Source organism: Leptopilina heterotoma, unplaced genomic scaffold (assembly GCF_015476425.1).
Source record: "Leptopilina heterotoma isolate Lh14 unplaced genomic scaffold, ASM1547642v1 Lhet_412, whole genome shotgun sequence".
NCBI lineage: Eukaryota > Metazoa > Arthropoda > Insecta > Hymenoptera > Figitidae > Leptopilina > Leptopilina heterotoma.
Window position 1 is genome coordinate 233,742 of NW_025111073.1, and position 15,495 is coordinate 249,236.

Genomic DNA, 15,495 nt, shown 5'->3' on the forward strand with positions numbered 1-15,495 from the left:
ACCCTGGGTAAGAAGATTTTCTCCTCTGGTGACAGGCGGATAGGTACAGCCTGGCCGATGGAGCGGCGAATTTCCTCCAAATCGCTCTCAGAAAACAAGGAAGCCTGATAGGGGAAACGTCCTCGTGTGAGCAAATGGCGAGCTGTCACCCAACGATCCACCTCCTCCTTATAGTCCAGTCGACGTGGACCAAAATATATCTCCTCTGTCAAATGATTTACTAAATTTAGTTAATTGATAATAATATCAGAACTTTTGTCAGAACGAGATTATTCCGAGACGAGGTGAATTAGTAAGAATAGGACCGATTACGTAATTTACGCCGGTGAACGCGTTCCTCTTCGAATGCAGGGTTCGCGTCTATGATCGGATCAACCACTGGGTCCGGCTGGTCGGACTCAGATTCAGTATCGGACAAATTAATTTCTAACAGTTCACGATTGGAAATACGTTCTTCTTCCGAATCCTCAGATTCGCTGCTTAAGTCCTCGGTATGATAGGGATGCAAGTGTGAAGCGTGATATCTACCCGCGAGACGACCTTCTACTGACGCCAATTCATAGATGTTACGAGAAACAATTTTGGTTATCATAAAGGGGCCATGAAAGGCTGGGGTCAATTTACTTGCTATGTTATCGCGTTTACTGGAAAGGACATGAAGTGGTTTCTTGACCAAATCTCCGATTTCAAAACGCTGGTCCCTATAATGACGATTATAATATTTGGCTTGGCGAAGAAAAGCCTTGTCAAGACAAGGCTTTTCTCATTTTTTGTCTTTTTTTCTTGATGTAACGTTATTTTCTCTCTTAGGTCATTCAATCTGGTCATTCGAGTTGTCCACTCATTGACATCAGGAGGAGGCAACTCGACCTCCCCCTCCACAAGGCGACGGAACGATCGTAAAGGAACCGGTTCCCTTCCAAAATTTAAGAAGGCAGGGGTGACTCGATTGGTGCTATGAAGCGCCGTGTTATACGCGAAACGAAAATCGCCGATATAAATGTCCCAGTTTCGATGGTTATCGTTAATGAACGATCGAATCATAGTCTTGAGGACCTTATTGGTCCTCTCCTCCTTTTAAGGGGTTAAAAGAGTGGTAAATGTGATACGTCTTTGTTAATTCTTTTATCGCGTTGTTGTTATATTCCGTACCACTGTCACTATGAAGCACTTGAGGAGTGCCCCAACGGTTTATCACGAGTTCACTGAATGTGTTAATTACTGTATTGGCGTTGGCTGTTCTCAATGGGGCCACCTCAACCCATTTGGTAAAAAGGTCCTGGAATACTATAAGGTATTCGAAGCCTCTTGCACTCATGGGGAAAGGACCCATGACATCAGTGGCCACCACACTCCATGGTTCGTGAACAACTCGTTGTGTCATTAAGCCACGCGGTTTAGCTTGTTCGGTTTTATTTAATTGGCAGACAATGCATTTACGTACAAAGTTTTCTATATCTTTTAGCATGCCAGGCCAATAGTAACGGATTGATGCGAGATCTTCCAAAAGAACCGTTGGTTAAGCGGTCTTCTTCGGGGACTACTAATTTCCAGGCTGAAAGATCTTCTACGAGATCTTCCAAAAGAGGGTTACTACGATAGTAATAAAGTCGGTCGTCAGTCACTTTCCAATTGTGGTACTTACGCGGATTGTCAATTACGTCTTGTTTACGTCTATCGTACTAGTCATCGGTAGTTAATTGAAGTAATGCGATTTTGTCCTCAGTCTCGTTTTCGAACATGCGGGACAATGCATCCAGGACAAGGTGCATTGACCCTTTTCTATGTAAAATTTCATAGTCGTATTCTAATAATTCAAGAAACCAACGGGCCAAGCGGCCAGTTGGGTTGCGAAGGTTGTTTAACAATTTAAGGCAACTGTGGTCAGTTATCACTTTAAAGTGATAACCTTCCAAGTAGCATCGAAACTTTCTTATTGCCCATATGACAGCAAAACACTCTCTCTCCGTCACGGAATAATTCCGTTAAGCATTTGAGAGTACTCGACTGGCATAAGCGATTACTCGTTCTTTATCGTCTTGAATTTGAGTTAATACAACACCTAACCCGCAATTACTCGCGTCAGTTTGAACGTTAAATGTAAGGTTAAAATCGGGATAACTTAAAACCGGCGCAGAAGTTAAGGCTTTCTTTAAAATAGAAAATGCACTTTCTTGCTCGTTAGTCCAACTAAATGGCTGGTCTTTCTTTAAAAGACGATTTAAGGGTTCGCAGATTTTCGCGAAGTCGTAGATGAAACGACGGTACCACGAAGTTGCGCGTATGAAACGACGTAATTGTCGAACATTCTTAGGTTGAGGATATTCTAGAACTGGGCGCAGTTTGTCATCATCAATGGATAACCCATTTTTATTTACTTTAAAGCCAAGATATCTGACTTCGGGAACACAAAATTTGCTTTTCTTGGGGCTGATTGTGAAACCGGCCTTTAAAAGTTTATCGATTACGAGTTCAAGCCATTTTAAATGTTCTTTAAAATTTTTATTGACTATTATTATGTCATCCAAGTATGCGAATACATTGGGCTTCAAATTATCAGTTATCACTTTATCCATTAACCGTTGGAAGGTGGCTGGTGCTCCACAAAGCCCGAATTGCATTCTAGTGTATTGCATCAGCCCCTTCCCCGGTACAACAAAGGCAGTTTTTGCTTTACTTTCCGCACTAAGGGGGATCTGGTGATAAGCTAGTTTGAGATCTATAGTCGAGTTATAATGGGCAGAATTTAACTTATCAAGAATTTCGGCCATGAACGGTATGGGATATGCGTCTTTTACTGTGACGTCATTTAATTTACGAACATCGAGACACTGACGATAAGTGCCGTCTGGCTGTTTAACCATGCAGACTGGATTACACCAGTCCCCATGAGAGGGTTCAATTAATCCCTGCCGTTCAAGATTTCCGGAGTTCTTGATTAGGAATTTGCAGACTTTGGGTGACATTCGATGATTTTTCTGACGGATCGGCAAGTGATCCTCGGTGTTAATGACGTGTTCAACCAATTTAACGGCTGGTAGTTTATCTGGCAGAGGATGTACTAATCTTTTAATTAATGAGTCTAATTCCTCTTGTTCACTAGGAGAAAGTGTCATAAGGCCTGAACATTCTTCAAGGTTAATTGGTTTGCTAGATTTACAAAACGCGATTCTAATAATCGGTTCTTCCGCTAACCAAAGCCGTTGAACACTTGTGTCAATTACTACACCAAATTTTGTTAAGAAATCTATCCCTAACACACATTGATCAGTTAACTTTGAGATAACTTTAATTGTTAAATCGCGAGTCACTCCCGCGATAGTGACAGGCAATATTGCCTCACCAATGATTGTTTCAATCGTACCATTGGCCAACATTACGTGACCCGATTCAAGTTCATTTATTTTATTACCTTTAGATTCAACAATTGATCTACCAATAGAATTCAAGTAAGTTCTAGTCGAGCCAGTGTCAACCAGTGCTTGTACTTCAGTACCACCAATCAACAGTTTGATGTATGGTCTCGATTGAGAACCGATTCCACACAGTTTATCAAGGTTAATATAAGAATCAGGGCCCATTATAGGGTTTGAATCTAGAGTTAAGTTATTTTTAATTTTCTCTTGAACACTTACTGTGTCAGTTGAGATTTTACAAGTTACTTCTGAATCGGTTAAACTTGATTCAGATTTATTTACTGGTGGCTCAACCAGAGGCTTACCAAAATTACTATTTCCATCATTTATTTTCATTTCAGATTTATTTGTTAAATAATTTATTTTATTTTCGATTACTACATTACTTGAATGGGGCAATGGCAATGTTGATTCTACGTTAAGAGTAAAATTGATGTCCGATTTATTGTTAGTCAGGGTCCTAAGTAACGAACAAGGAGAAGCATCGACCCTAGCGCTGCTCTCCTTAACTAGTTTCCCTGACAGTAATCTGAATTACAGTCGTATTTGGTAAATTCCGGTTTACCGCAAATGTGGCAGAATTTTTTCCAAGTTAATTTACAATTATTCCACGAATGGTCATCTGCTTGACAGTTAAAACCAGGGACCTTCACGGAAATCAAATTTTGATTTCGTTACGATATTCCAAAACAAAACGAAATTATTAATGTATTTTGATTTTGATTCGGTAACGAAACAAAATTTACTTCTTATTTTGATTCTGATACTGTAACGAAACAAAATTTACTTTCTATTTTGATTCCGATACTGTAACGAAACAAAATTCACTTTCTATTTTGATTCCGATACTGTAACGAAACAAAATTCACTTCCTATTTTGATTCCGATAATGTAACGAAACAAAATTCACTTCCTACATTGATTCTGATACGTTAACGAAACAAAATTTACTTCCTATTTTGATTCTGATACTATAATACTGCAATTCGGTTTTCTTATAGAAACAGAAGTCGATTCGAATTCTATTTCAGATTTCGTATGTAAAAACGATATTATCTTCTGATATATTTGACATTTGCAATAAAATTTAGGTTCAATGAGACTTATACATGCGCAGTAGTATTTTATCAAAATTAAAACAAAAAGGAATTTTGATTTTGATATTGGAATCAAAACTAAATAGAATGGAATTTTGATTTTGATATTGGAACCAAAACGAAATAGAATGGAATTTTTATTTTGATATTGAAACCAAAACTGAATAGAGTTGAATTTTGATTTTGATATTGGAACAAAAACGAAATGGAGTTGAATTTTGATTTTGATATTGGTACAAAAACGAAATAGAGTGGAATTTTGATATTGGAATCGGAACTAAATAGAGTGGAATTTTGATTCTGATACCCATATCTGAATCAAAACAAAAGTATTTTTTAATTTTGTTTTGATTCCGTGATGGTCCCTGGTTAAAACACGGCGGTTGTTGAACCGCTTCCCGAAATTCTGTACGCTTATTTTTATCTTTATTGTTCGTTGCTTGTTTAGACTTAGAATTTTGATTGGGTTGATTCGGTTTACCCGAGTTATTTTGTCTCTAGGACAGATTGACGAATCTGGGTTTTCTTTAGTATTATTCGAAGCTATTGTCTTTTTACTGTTACCCGGAAAGGCAAATTCTGGGAAGAACGAATCTTCCGGTTTTTGGGGTTTTCTCTCAACCGCGAGTGAGTTGTACATACGTTCAACGTCAGACGCAATGAGAGACAACTCTTCTAAATTATTAAATTCGCGTCGTTTAATACATTGCTTTAATTTCGGCAACATGTTCATGTCAACTCTATCTAACATTTCCGAACTCGTAACGGCACGGTCAAATTTACAATACAATCCTTGCATGCAGGTGAGATAATTCGCGGTGGATTCACCCGGGCCTTGGATTCTATTTGTCACCTGATCTTCGAGTCGCCATTGATAATTTACGTCACCGAACCGAGCGCGACAGGCAGCTTTAAATTATTGGTCCCAAGAGGACCACTTGAATTTATTTTGCCTATACCATTGAAGCGCGATTCCGTCAAGCAAAAGTACCGCGGCGCGAAGGACTTCTTCACTGGTGACAGAGGAAATTTCCATGACGTCATCGACACGCTCAAGAAATTCCTCAACGCTAACCTTACTATCTCCCGAAAATGTTATACCCCATCTCCGAACGATAGAATCTAGCACAATACGTTCACGAGCGAGGTTCGAAGCTGAGCAGTCCACCTGGTAATCATGCAATCGATTTTCATTGGACTGCGCATGATTAAAATTCAATGTCGCGTTATTTACGCGCTGGCTGCTGATTGGTCTAAAAAGGTGAGAATTACCTTGGTCATTTACTTTTATCTCACGATTGTCTGCAGGCGAGTCAACATCAACGGTAGTTGAGATGCCGCTGGGCTTTGGTTTATGTAAAATTTTCGATTCTAGTTCAATTAGACTTGAACTAGATTGAGCCCGCTCTACAAGCTGGCTAAAACCGGGCCCTTGCCTGGGGCTATCTAGCGCCATTTTTGGGCCAGCCTTCGAATTGACTGGATCCTGCAAAAAGTTTCGCCAGGATTGGACCAATTAACAGTCGAGACTTTAGGAATAGTCCCAACCAATCGATTTGTAGTCAATGGGGTTCGAAAGGCTGACTTGTCATGTAAAAAGTTGTTAATTAATTGTTTAATTACGTCAGTGTGTAAAGGTGTCAAAAACTCTAAACCCGATTGTGTTACGGAGACGTCGCTAGTAGCGCAAGTCTATTTTCGCGGTCAAATTTTCATAAAATTTTGGCAACGAAAAATCAAATTTTGGTTTTTCAATAGTCGATGTCATTACTCCCGGTTTATAAAAATAAAGTAATTCTAAAGGTGGAGCCACTTGAGTGGTTAATCCTAATGAGCCTAGAGTTTCAGAGACTCGTGAATAAGAAACCGAATTTGCTACAGTTGACCCTACTGTCACAAAAGAATGAATCGAACTAGTCGTGGTTATTGTGGGAAAAAGCGAATTCTGGGTACTCAAAACCGTAGTTAAAAAACCTATTGCATTTCCTTCAGAAAGAGGATTTTTGATTATTTCGTGTACTTGTTCTGATGAATCAGAACCAGTGTTTACAGGGCTTAATTCAAATTGAATTTCATCTGAGGGAAGCCACTCCACCGATCTATCGCCGGAGGAAAAACGCAAAAACCGCGAAGCACGATCTCTCAGCGTTTGAAGGGTTCCGTGTGAATTAACCTTAAACGACTCAAAATAATTTTTTATTTGGTCAACTTGTTACAAACCAGAATAATAAATTTATGTTGTTCCTTTTATTCGAGCTTTTGAGATGGCTCTTATTTAAATTCGGTTTGGGGAGGCACCAAGCTGCCAGGGTCTTTAAGGCCCTGTTTAATTGTGTGGGTTCGTGATCCTACTTTTAAAAGTTACCGTTTCTGCTTTGTTTTAACTCTGATAAATAATTATTTCAATTTACTTTATTTATTTCAGGAGTTTTAAAATAAATAAAATCAGATTTGGCATTCACATTAAAATTTTATTTTATCAAGATTTTAAGAAATTTATATACTTGCACATGTTTGAAAGAGAATTAAAGTTGAAAGTAACATTAAATCATTGAAACGATACAGACTTACCGCTAAAATCCTTAATCCTACCGACAGGGCATAATTTCTTTTAGACGGCGCAGGCGCTACGCGCGCGGACTGGCCGGTCGAGAAACAGGGATCCTCCATCGGGCAAAACACAAGTTGAATTTTGAAAATTAAGTCGTCTATGCGACCAATTTTTATTTACGCGAACTCGCGAATTATGTGGGGCCACTGCATTGAGACGGCGCAGGTACTACACGTACGGACTGGCCGGGTTAAGAAACAAGATTCACAATTGTTAAATATTTAATTAATTGGAATCTCACTCAAAACAGCTCTCACTGGACTCCGTCGGTTAGAAGATTCTATTAAATTTTTCGTCTGCCTTTCGCGTTGTACTTGATATGTTATACGCGGGGGTCCGACGCGCAGACGGGCTTAGTCGCGGCATTTCCTACTTTCTTGCGATCAACAGATCTGTCAGGCCGCAGCCAGGACAGGTGTTGATCGCTTGAAGAGGAAAATTGTACAGCAGCGATGGAAATATTGCGACAAGCCTCTACTCCTTGTCCTAATGCCAAAGTGGGGTAAATTTGTCAACTAAGGATTTTTAGAATTAGAAGTAGGGATGTTCTTGAGGCCCATTGGACTTTGCATTATGCTGACTTTTCTGATTGCATGCAGTTTTCGTGAGAACGGAAACGGCGTTGTTAATTTGATACTTTTTAGAAACTATTTTTATAACTAAATATATAAATTATAATTATATTGTAAAGAAAGAATTTTTTATTTATAATTATAATTTATTAATAGTTATAAGTGTTTAATATAAGTTGTATAAATAACGTTATATTGATCCTACATTTTATAAGTTACTAGTATATGTACTTTGCATTCATAATTATACATATACACATATACATGCAACTTACAGTCCTCCGGCATTTTATTGTTAACAATAAGTTACAATAAAATGTTTAGCTATTATCAAATTATTTTCTGTAAATTTGGAATAGTGCATAAAACGAATAAAATATATACGCTTCATAAAGCGTTGAGTCAGCCTCCAAATGCATGTGCATTTGTTATGATATTCTAGTCCCTAAGCTTGTAGGCCCAAAGGGGAAAAAGGAAGGAGAGACAAGAAAAGACAATAGGAGAGACAAGGCAATGAGCAGAGGCATGTGTAGCATGCTTGTATGTGTGCCCGTAACGCGAAGAACTCAAGGGTGTGGTCGTGTTAGATCTTGTAGCCATCGGAATCAGTGGATGTGCACGTATACACCCTGGTCGTCTCAATCCATGTGTGAAATGCATTACTTTTGATTATTTTTAAATGGAGGTTTCATTTATTATATAAAAATTTTAGAATTAATACTGTTCATAAATTTATGCATCTAATTTATAAACAGTTTATAAAGTATTTAATAATAAACATGTTTTACTATTTCTGTCCTATGTTTTGTAGCTTTATTAAACGATAATAATTAAAATAATATTAGCTGTTAAGTACCTTGTACGTAACACAACTGACCAATTGTCAAATAAATTTGACCCGATATTATTTGGGGAATTCATTTTTAAATTTACTTCTTAGTTAACTCGCGAAATTAATAAAATTTTTCTTTTTATTGGGATTTATGGATAGCAAATGGTTCGCGACGTTCTGCCAAAGAGCTTAGACCAATTTTATTTAAAGTCAATTTTAAGAAATTTTCATTTTCAATTACTACACTGATGTGATGTCACAAATTTTTTTTTTTAGTTTATTACAGTGATATTAATTTACGATAATCGAAATAATAAAAAAATAATTTTTATCATTTTGAGTTCAAGAAAAATTACAAAAATAAAATTTTTAATCGATACTAAACTCGCTACAAAACTGCAGAGCAGTCGGACCAATCAAGGAAAATTTTCAAGGAATTTTCATTACACAAGAAAATAATCATACGAACAAATATTTCACCATATTAGAAAACATAATAAATAAATAATTGTCATTTTATCAAATTGTCACCAATAATATTATCAAAAAAAATCATTTTTATTTTTATTTATTTATTCTCATTTAAATTAAATTTTTAATTCAATCATCAATTTATTTATTCTAGAAAATTTATTTATTGCAAAAATCAATTATCTTTCATTTGTGATTCTCAATTTTGTGCTTATTCAGTAAATTTACCAAGAATTGATATACACGGGGCCATGTTGTTGGCCTAGTCACGCACTAATTTTTGTTTACTTGATTTGTCCTTGAGAGACCATTTTTAATTTTCGAATTTTGACAAAGAAATATTTTTCACAATTTAATTTAGATTTATTTAATTTAATAATTTATTTAGTTTCAAAATATCAATTCTTAGTTTTAACATTTAACATTTTTTACGATTCAGAAATTTTACTTTGTTTCACGAATATCATGGTGATTTCCTCGCGCGCGCTACGTTGGTCGCCATTTATAACAAGTGTCTTACTATTGTTGTTAATGTTTGTGAAATTAATATTAATTTTATTAGTCTACATAAGGTTATTTTATTTTATTACTTTATTTTTATTTACTTCCGAATCAACAAACTAAATAAAAACACACGTTACTTTGTTGTTTGAATTTATGCCCGAACGCCAGAGATATTTTATGGAAAAATATTCAAACCTATAATTTAATTCATTTTATGCTAGCTCAATCTTTTCAAGGAGAGCGCGGGGTAACAGAAATCACCAGTTAATGTTAAAATTTTGATTTAATAATAATAATTTACAGGTCCAGACGGGACCTGTTCAAATTACAGAAATGTCGTGAAACAAAGAAATTTGACATTTATTAATTTTGATCGATATTCACAGGGAAACAACACATTATTACTCTTGAAACTCACCGGAGATGCGCCGACGTCCCCTTATTGTTCCTCGGCTCATCTTATTAGGAGGTTTCACACAATAATGTAATTTTCTTTATTTTTAATATGAAAAAGGTCTACTGCGACCTGTCACAATAAGACCATAAGACGCCAAAATGAGAATGAATTAAATGGCCGACGGGGACGCCGAAGCAGACGCGCATCTCTGCTTCGTGGTGAGTCTCACGCGCACTTGATACAAAGATTTTCAGTAGGTAATCGATGCGCGACAGTAAGTAATTCAGGTAATTTATCGACCGTCGGAAAAGAGTTTATAAAAGTTCGTTTAGCCTCCGCGAGGGGAACTGCGCGACGACGTCCGGTTTGCAAAATGGCTGCAGCCAGTGTTTTGACAGCTGATGTCCTCGTCGATGGACTTTCGCCTTTCTGTCACTTCGTATGACCCGTAATAGTTACAAGTAAACACATTACTTGTTGGAATACGACGCAATCTCTTGGCAGTGATCCCGAAGCTTAAAAATCCGGAACTCGCAATGACAGTTGACATGAAAAACCGAGTATCACCATCTTATGTTTAGGGGAGAGTCTCCAGTTGTGAGACACCTCCAGTTGTGAGACAGTCAATTTTTTTTAACATGCAATATTAAAAAGCCGATTGGTTTATATAAAAACATTTCTTTTTATATGAGCCAACTTTTTCGTGTACGCCGAAGCGGATATATAAACTGTTTTTGTTAAATACCAACACTGTGTGTGATAATCGACTAAAAAGCGTTTTTTCAATAAATACAAAATACTTTTTTTCCAAGTTAATTAATTGGAAAAGGTAAATGTAATGCATTTTCTTTTAGTGTTTTCCTTATATTTTGTGATGCAATATTGCATTGTTCCAATCTACGGTTGAAAATAATTTAATTTTCTTTTTTTAAAATAGCGCCAATTTCTGGGTGTGAGACACAGCATATCACTAGTTGTGAGACGGTGTCAACACCCATCTGGGCAGCATAAAAAATACGACTTTGCAGGCATACTATTTAAATGTTGTTTTGATTTTTTTTCTAGTATTTTTGGGCATGTCAAGTGGAAAAAAGTCAATTGATTCAGAAGAAATCAATTTTAATGCTCTTGTTGAAGCTATTAAATTGTGTTTATTTGATAGTCATATTTTGGCGAATAATTATTATTATTTAGTATATAATAATATATATTATTAATATATTTAATTATTTCTACTAAACATAACGTTTTATGTCAAACTTATTAAATTTTAGCAATTTTTAATGAGTGTCTCACAACTGGAGACATTTTTTTTTTTTTGAAAAAAGCGATGTGCTCGGAAAATGTATCGTAAAATTTTTTGAGTTCATCGAAACACTATACTTTCTTTTAATAAAAGTTGCGTATTTCTGTTACCTTTCGAACGGTGTATTTTATTAACAATTTCGTTTACCCGTTTACAATTTACGGGTCAAAAATGAAACCCGTCTCACAACTGGAGACTCTCCCCTACAGTAATTGTGTTGACCAGCGATCTGACGGTTCGCTAACTTACAGGTTTAAATAACAATATTTTAAGAGAAACTAAATTTTACAATAGTGAAAAATTCAAAGTAAGTTTTCTTAGAAGCAGAAAATAATTGTTGATTCTCAGTTTGACGTGAATCAAAAAATTTAAAGTCTATTATTTGCAAGGAATATTAATTTGTACGCGGCAAATAAAATGCCGCGTTACAATATATATTTATATATATTTATATAAATTTTTATATTTATAAATATATTTATATTTATCATGAGTAACCTTAAAATCCTTCATATTCAGGGCCTCACGCTAAAAATAAATTTTTGATCTTTTAAAACTTTTATCCGACATTTTGAATTTAAAAAAATAACGTTAGACTTGTAATTAGCAACCTACAAAATCTTAATATAGAAAGCTTCACGCCAAAAAACAAATTTTTGAACTTCTTTTAAAAATTTTATCCGACATTTTTGATCCGCCATTTTGAATTTCTGAAAAATAACATCAGATTTGTCATCAGGGACTTTAAAAACTGTCAAATAATATCTTTTTCACAAGAAAAAAAATTCTTTTTACTTCTTTGAACTTTTGGCCGCCATATTGTATCCGCCATTTTAATTTTTTCTTAAAAAACTTTAGATTTATAATCAGCGAGTCTAAAAAGTGTTAAAGAATGAGTTGCAGAATAATTCACCTCGTTTTCAACTCTTAATTCATAAAAGTATTTTGAAATTTTTGGACTTTTTGACTTTTGACAGCTCTATTGGCATCAAATATAAAAAATTTTTTTAAAAGCGCCCATCGGCATCTTAAAGTACACGAATGTACGAATCTTTTAAGCCCTAGAACGTTTAAATCCTTTAAGGCAAATTTTGTTTAGAGCTCTGTCTGTGTTGACGTGGAATGTCCCATATATATATATATATATATATATATATAAAATATTTATGAATATAAAAATTTATAAATAAAAAATGATTAAAAAATTGTTTGAAAACACAAGTGTGAGTAGTGCGGCGGGCGCGGGCGTATTCCCGCGCGCTCGATAGTTTGCGAATCAGGTAATTCCCGCGCGTCGTCAGAAAAATACGCATAACTTCTGTAATTTTAGAGGTTACTCACTCTTTTTTTTAATTTAGTCGTTAGAGTTTTGCGCATCACATGAGTATAGTTTGATTTTTTTCCGACATTGAGAACATACTTTAAATCGCAATTGTTTAAAATAATTGTTAATAACAATTAGAAATTTTTATTATACAGCAATTTTTTCAGTTTGACTTTAAACTAGACTTTTAGCTTTAATTTAAAAAAAATTGAAATTATCTTCATTCGTTTCGGAGTGATAATGAAAAGAATAAAAAATAACCTAAAAGTTTAACACCTGATAACTTTTAAAATAAATAAAATTTTTGAAAAATATTTTAGCGGGTAAAAGTTTACTCATATATCTATCAAAAACCATAGATAACTTTAAATTCGGGCACAAGAATTTTTCAAGTGGCCGGTTTCACTTATTTTGACTCATATGGTACTAGATGATACCGAACTAAAAACAGAAAGAATACAAAAATGCAAGTTAGTAAAAGGCCGAAAATGCAACTTATTTGTTAGTCCTGAAAAGGGCTGATTGTAGACAATACTTATTTTTTGGAACAGGTGACTGCAAGGTTTCTCTTTTTAATGCCCCCACGAGACAAAAACCGCCGAATCCACCGCCAAGAAGACTCGATGTTTTGAGTGTGGACTCCGGTTTCCTGGATCACAAAGTCTTCAGAATAATTCACAGTGCCATTAACATAGCCATGCTCTTTTAAATTGAGATATCCTTTCCAGAAATCGGTGTGAATTTCTGTCCTAACAACTACATGTTTTTTTTATAAGAGCAATCAGCGTGTTTTGATCACGATTGTTGTTGGGACAGATCTCCAACCGATAATTATGTGGATGGCCCCTGTGAATCATTTCTAGAATCCAGAAACCTTCAACCACACGTCCTCTTTCATATTTCCGGGAGCCGATTTTGCACTCATCGATCTCCACTACTTCTCCGACACCTACAATTGGACCTTCTTTCTCTAATTCCTCATTAAGAGCAACCATGCAGACCTCACGACAGTAAGAGAATCTGTCTGACACCGTTTCTGAGGACACTTGTTGCCCTTCCACGATGCTACTTTCTCTTATTGATTGTTCAAAGTTAAACTAAACAGCAAAACAGTAGGTCAGCAGAATGCAACTCGCTGCAGAAATATGACACCTCTTAAACCATGTGTTTTCTGCAACGGTTACATTGTGCTCTGAACCTGATTTTTTGAGGCGAAAATTCCGTACACGAGTTTGTTTTCGTTGTAAGTCATATTTTTTTGTGCTTGCTACAATATCTCTCTGCAGGTATAAGTTTGACAGAGCGTAGCCAGACTATAGTTGTTTGCCGACTTTACGAAATTAAACTTAACATAAACAGATTTAATTTTTCGTCTATTTTGGAAATTGACACGAGATTATCTTGCTTTTACTCCTTTCCTCAGGAAGCTGACCTAAGATCCGTAACTCTTATAAGTACAATAACTTTGTGATGTACAAATAGCAATGCACCAAATCATACACTGATGTTTATAGAATGTTTGATATATAGGTTTCAATGAACAGTATTCTGTTACTACGCTCTGTCGAACTTATATTTGTAGAGAGATATTGTCGCAAGCACAAAAAAACTATGACTTGCAACGAAAACAAACTCGTGTGCAAGATTTTCGTCTGCAAAAAATCAGGTTCAGAGCACAATGTAACCGTTGCAGAAAACATATGAAGAAGTGGCAGACAGATTCTCTTACTGTCGCGAGGTCTGCATGGTTGCTGTTGATGAAGAATTGGAGAAAGAAGGTCCAGTTGGAGGTGTCGGAGAAGTAGTGGAGATCGATGAGTGCAAAATCGGCTGCCGGAAATATGAGAGAGGACGTGTGGTTGAAGATTCCTGGGTTCTAGGAATGATTTACAGGGACCATACACATAATTATCGGTTGGAGATCTGTCCCAACAACAATCGTGATCAAAACACGTTGATTGCTCTTATAAAAAACATGTAGTTGTTGGGACAGAAATTCACACCGATTGCTGGAAAGGATATCTCAATTTAAAAGAGCATTGCTATGTACATGGCACTGTGAATCATTTTGAAGAATTTGTGAACCAGGAAACCGGAGCCCACACTCAAAACATCGAGTCTTCTTGGCGGTGGATGCGGCGGTTTTTGTCTTGTGGGGGCATTAAAAAGAGCAACCTTGTAGACCTCCTGTGAGAATTTTTGTGGCGTCGGAGAGTTAAAACATTAAAGAAAGATCCACTCGAACAATTATTAACAGACATTAAAGTCTGTTATCCCAGTCACAAAAATTAAATTATATTTTATATAATTAACCCTTAAACCGCACCCTACGTGTGCGACACCCATATTCTAGCTTTTTACTCTAATATCTCGTTTAAATTCGTAAAAATTGAACATGTGTTGATATTGGACAGTACATTTTGTAGTGTAGTCTTTGTGTATTTGATAACTTTATAATGTTGACGGCGAAAAATTTCTGCTTGTTTGACACTTAGTTTTTAATTTAAGGTAATTTCAGTACTTTTAAGAAACTCTTTTTTAATTATTAAAATTAAATAAATCATTATGAAACCTATTTTTCTTTAAAATAGATGTACTGAGCTATATAAGATAATTTTTCCAAAAGATGATATCCTATTCCAGCTTGGAGAATACACTTGCGGTTGAAGGATGGATTCGTAAGATTGCGCTTTAAGGGTTAAACAACCCTTTTCAGGGCTAACAAAAACGAGCATTATCAACAATCAGCCCTTTTCAGGGCTAATAAATTCTATTACTAACTAGAAAGTCAATTTGACTCCCTTTCCGTATTCAAAGTGTACATGCATTATAGCGGAAGCAGGCTTCGCCCGCCTCTGCCACAGTGGTGCAAACCTGAAAATTGAGTTTCAAAAAAAAAATTTACGAACTCCATATGAAGGATCTAAATCTTTTCTCTTTTCATCCAACATTTGAAGATATAAAA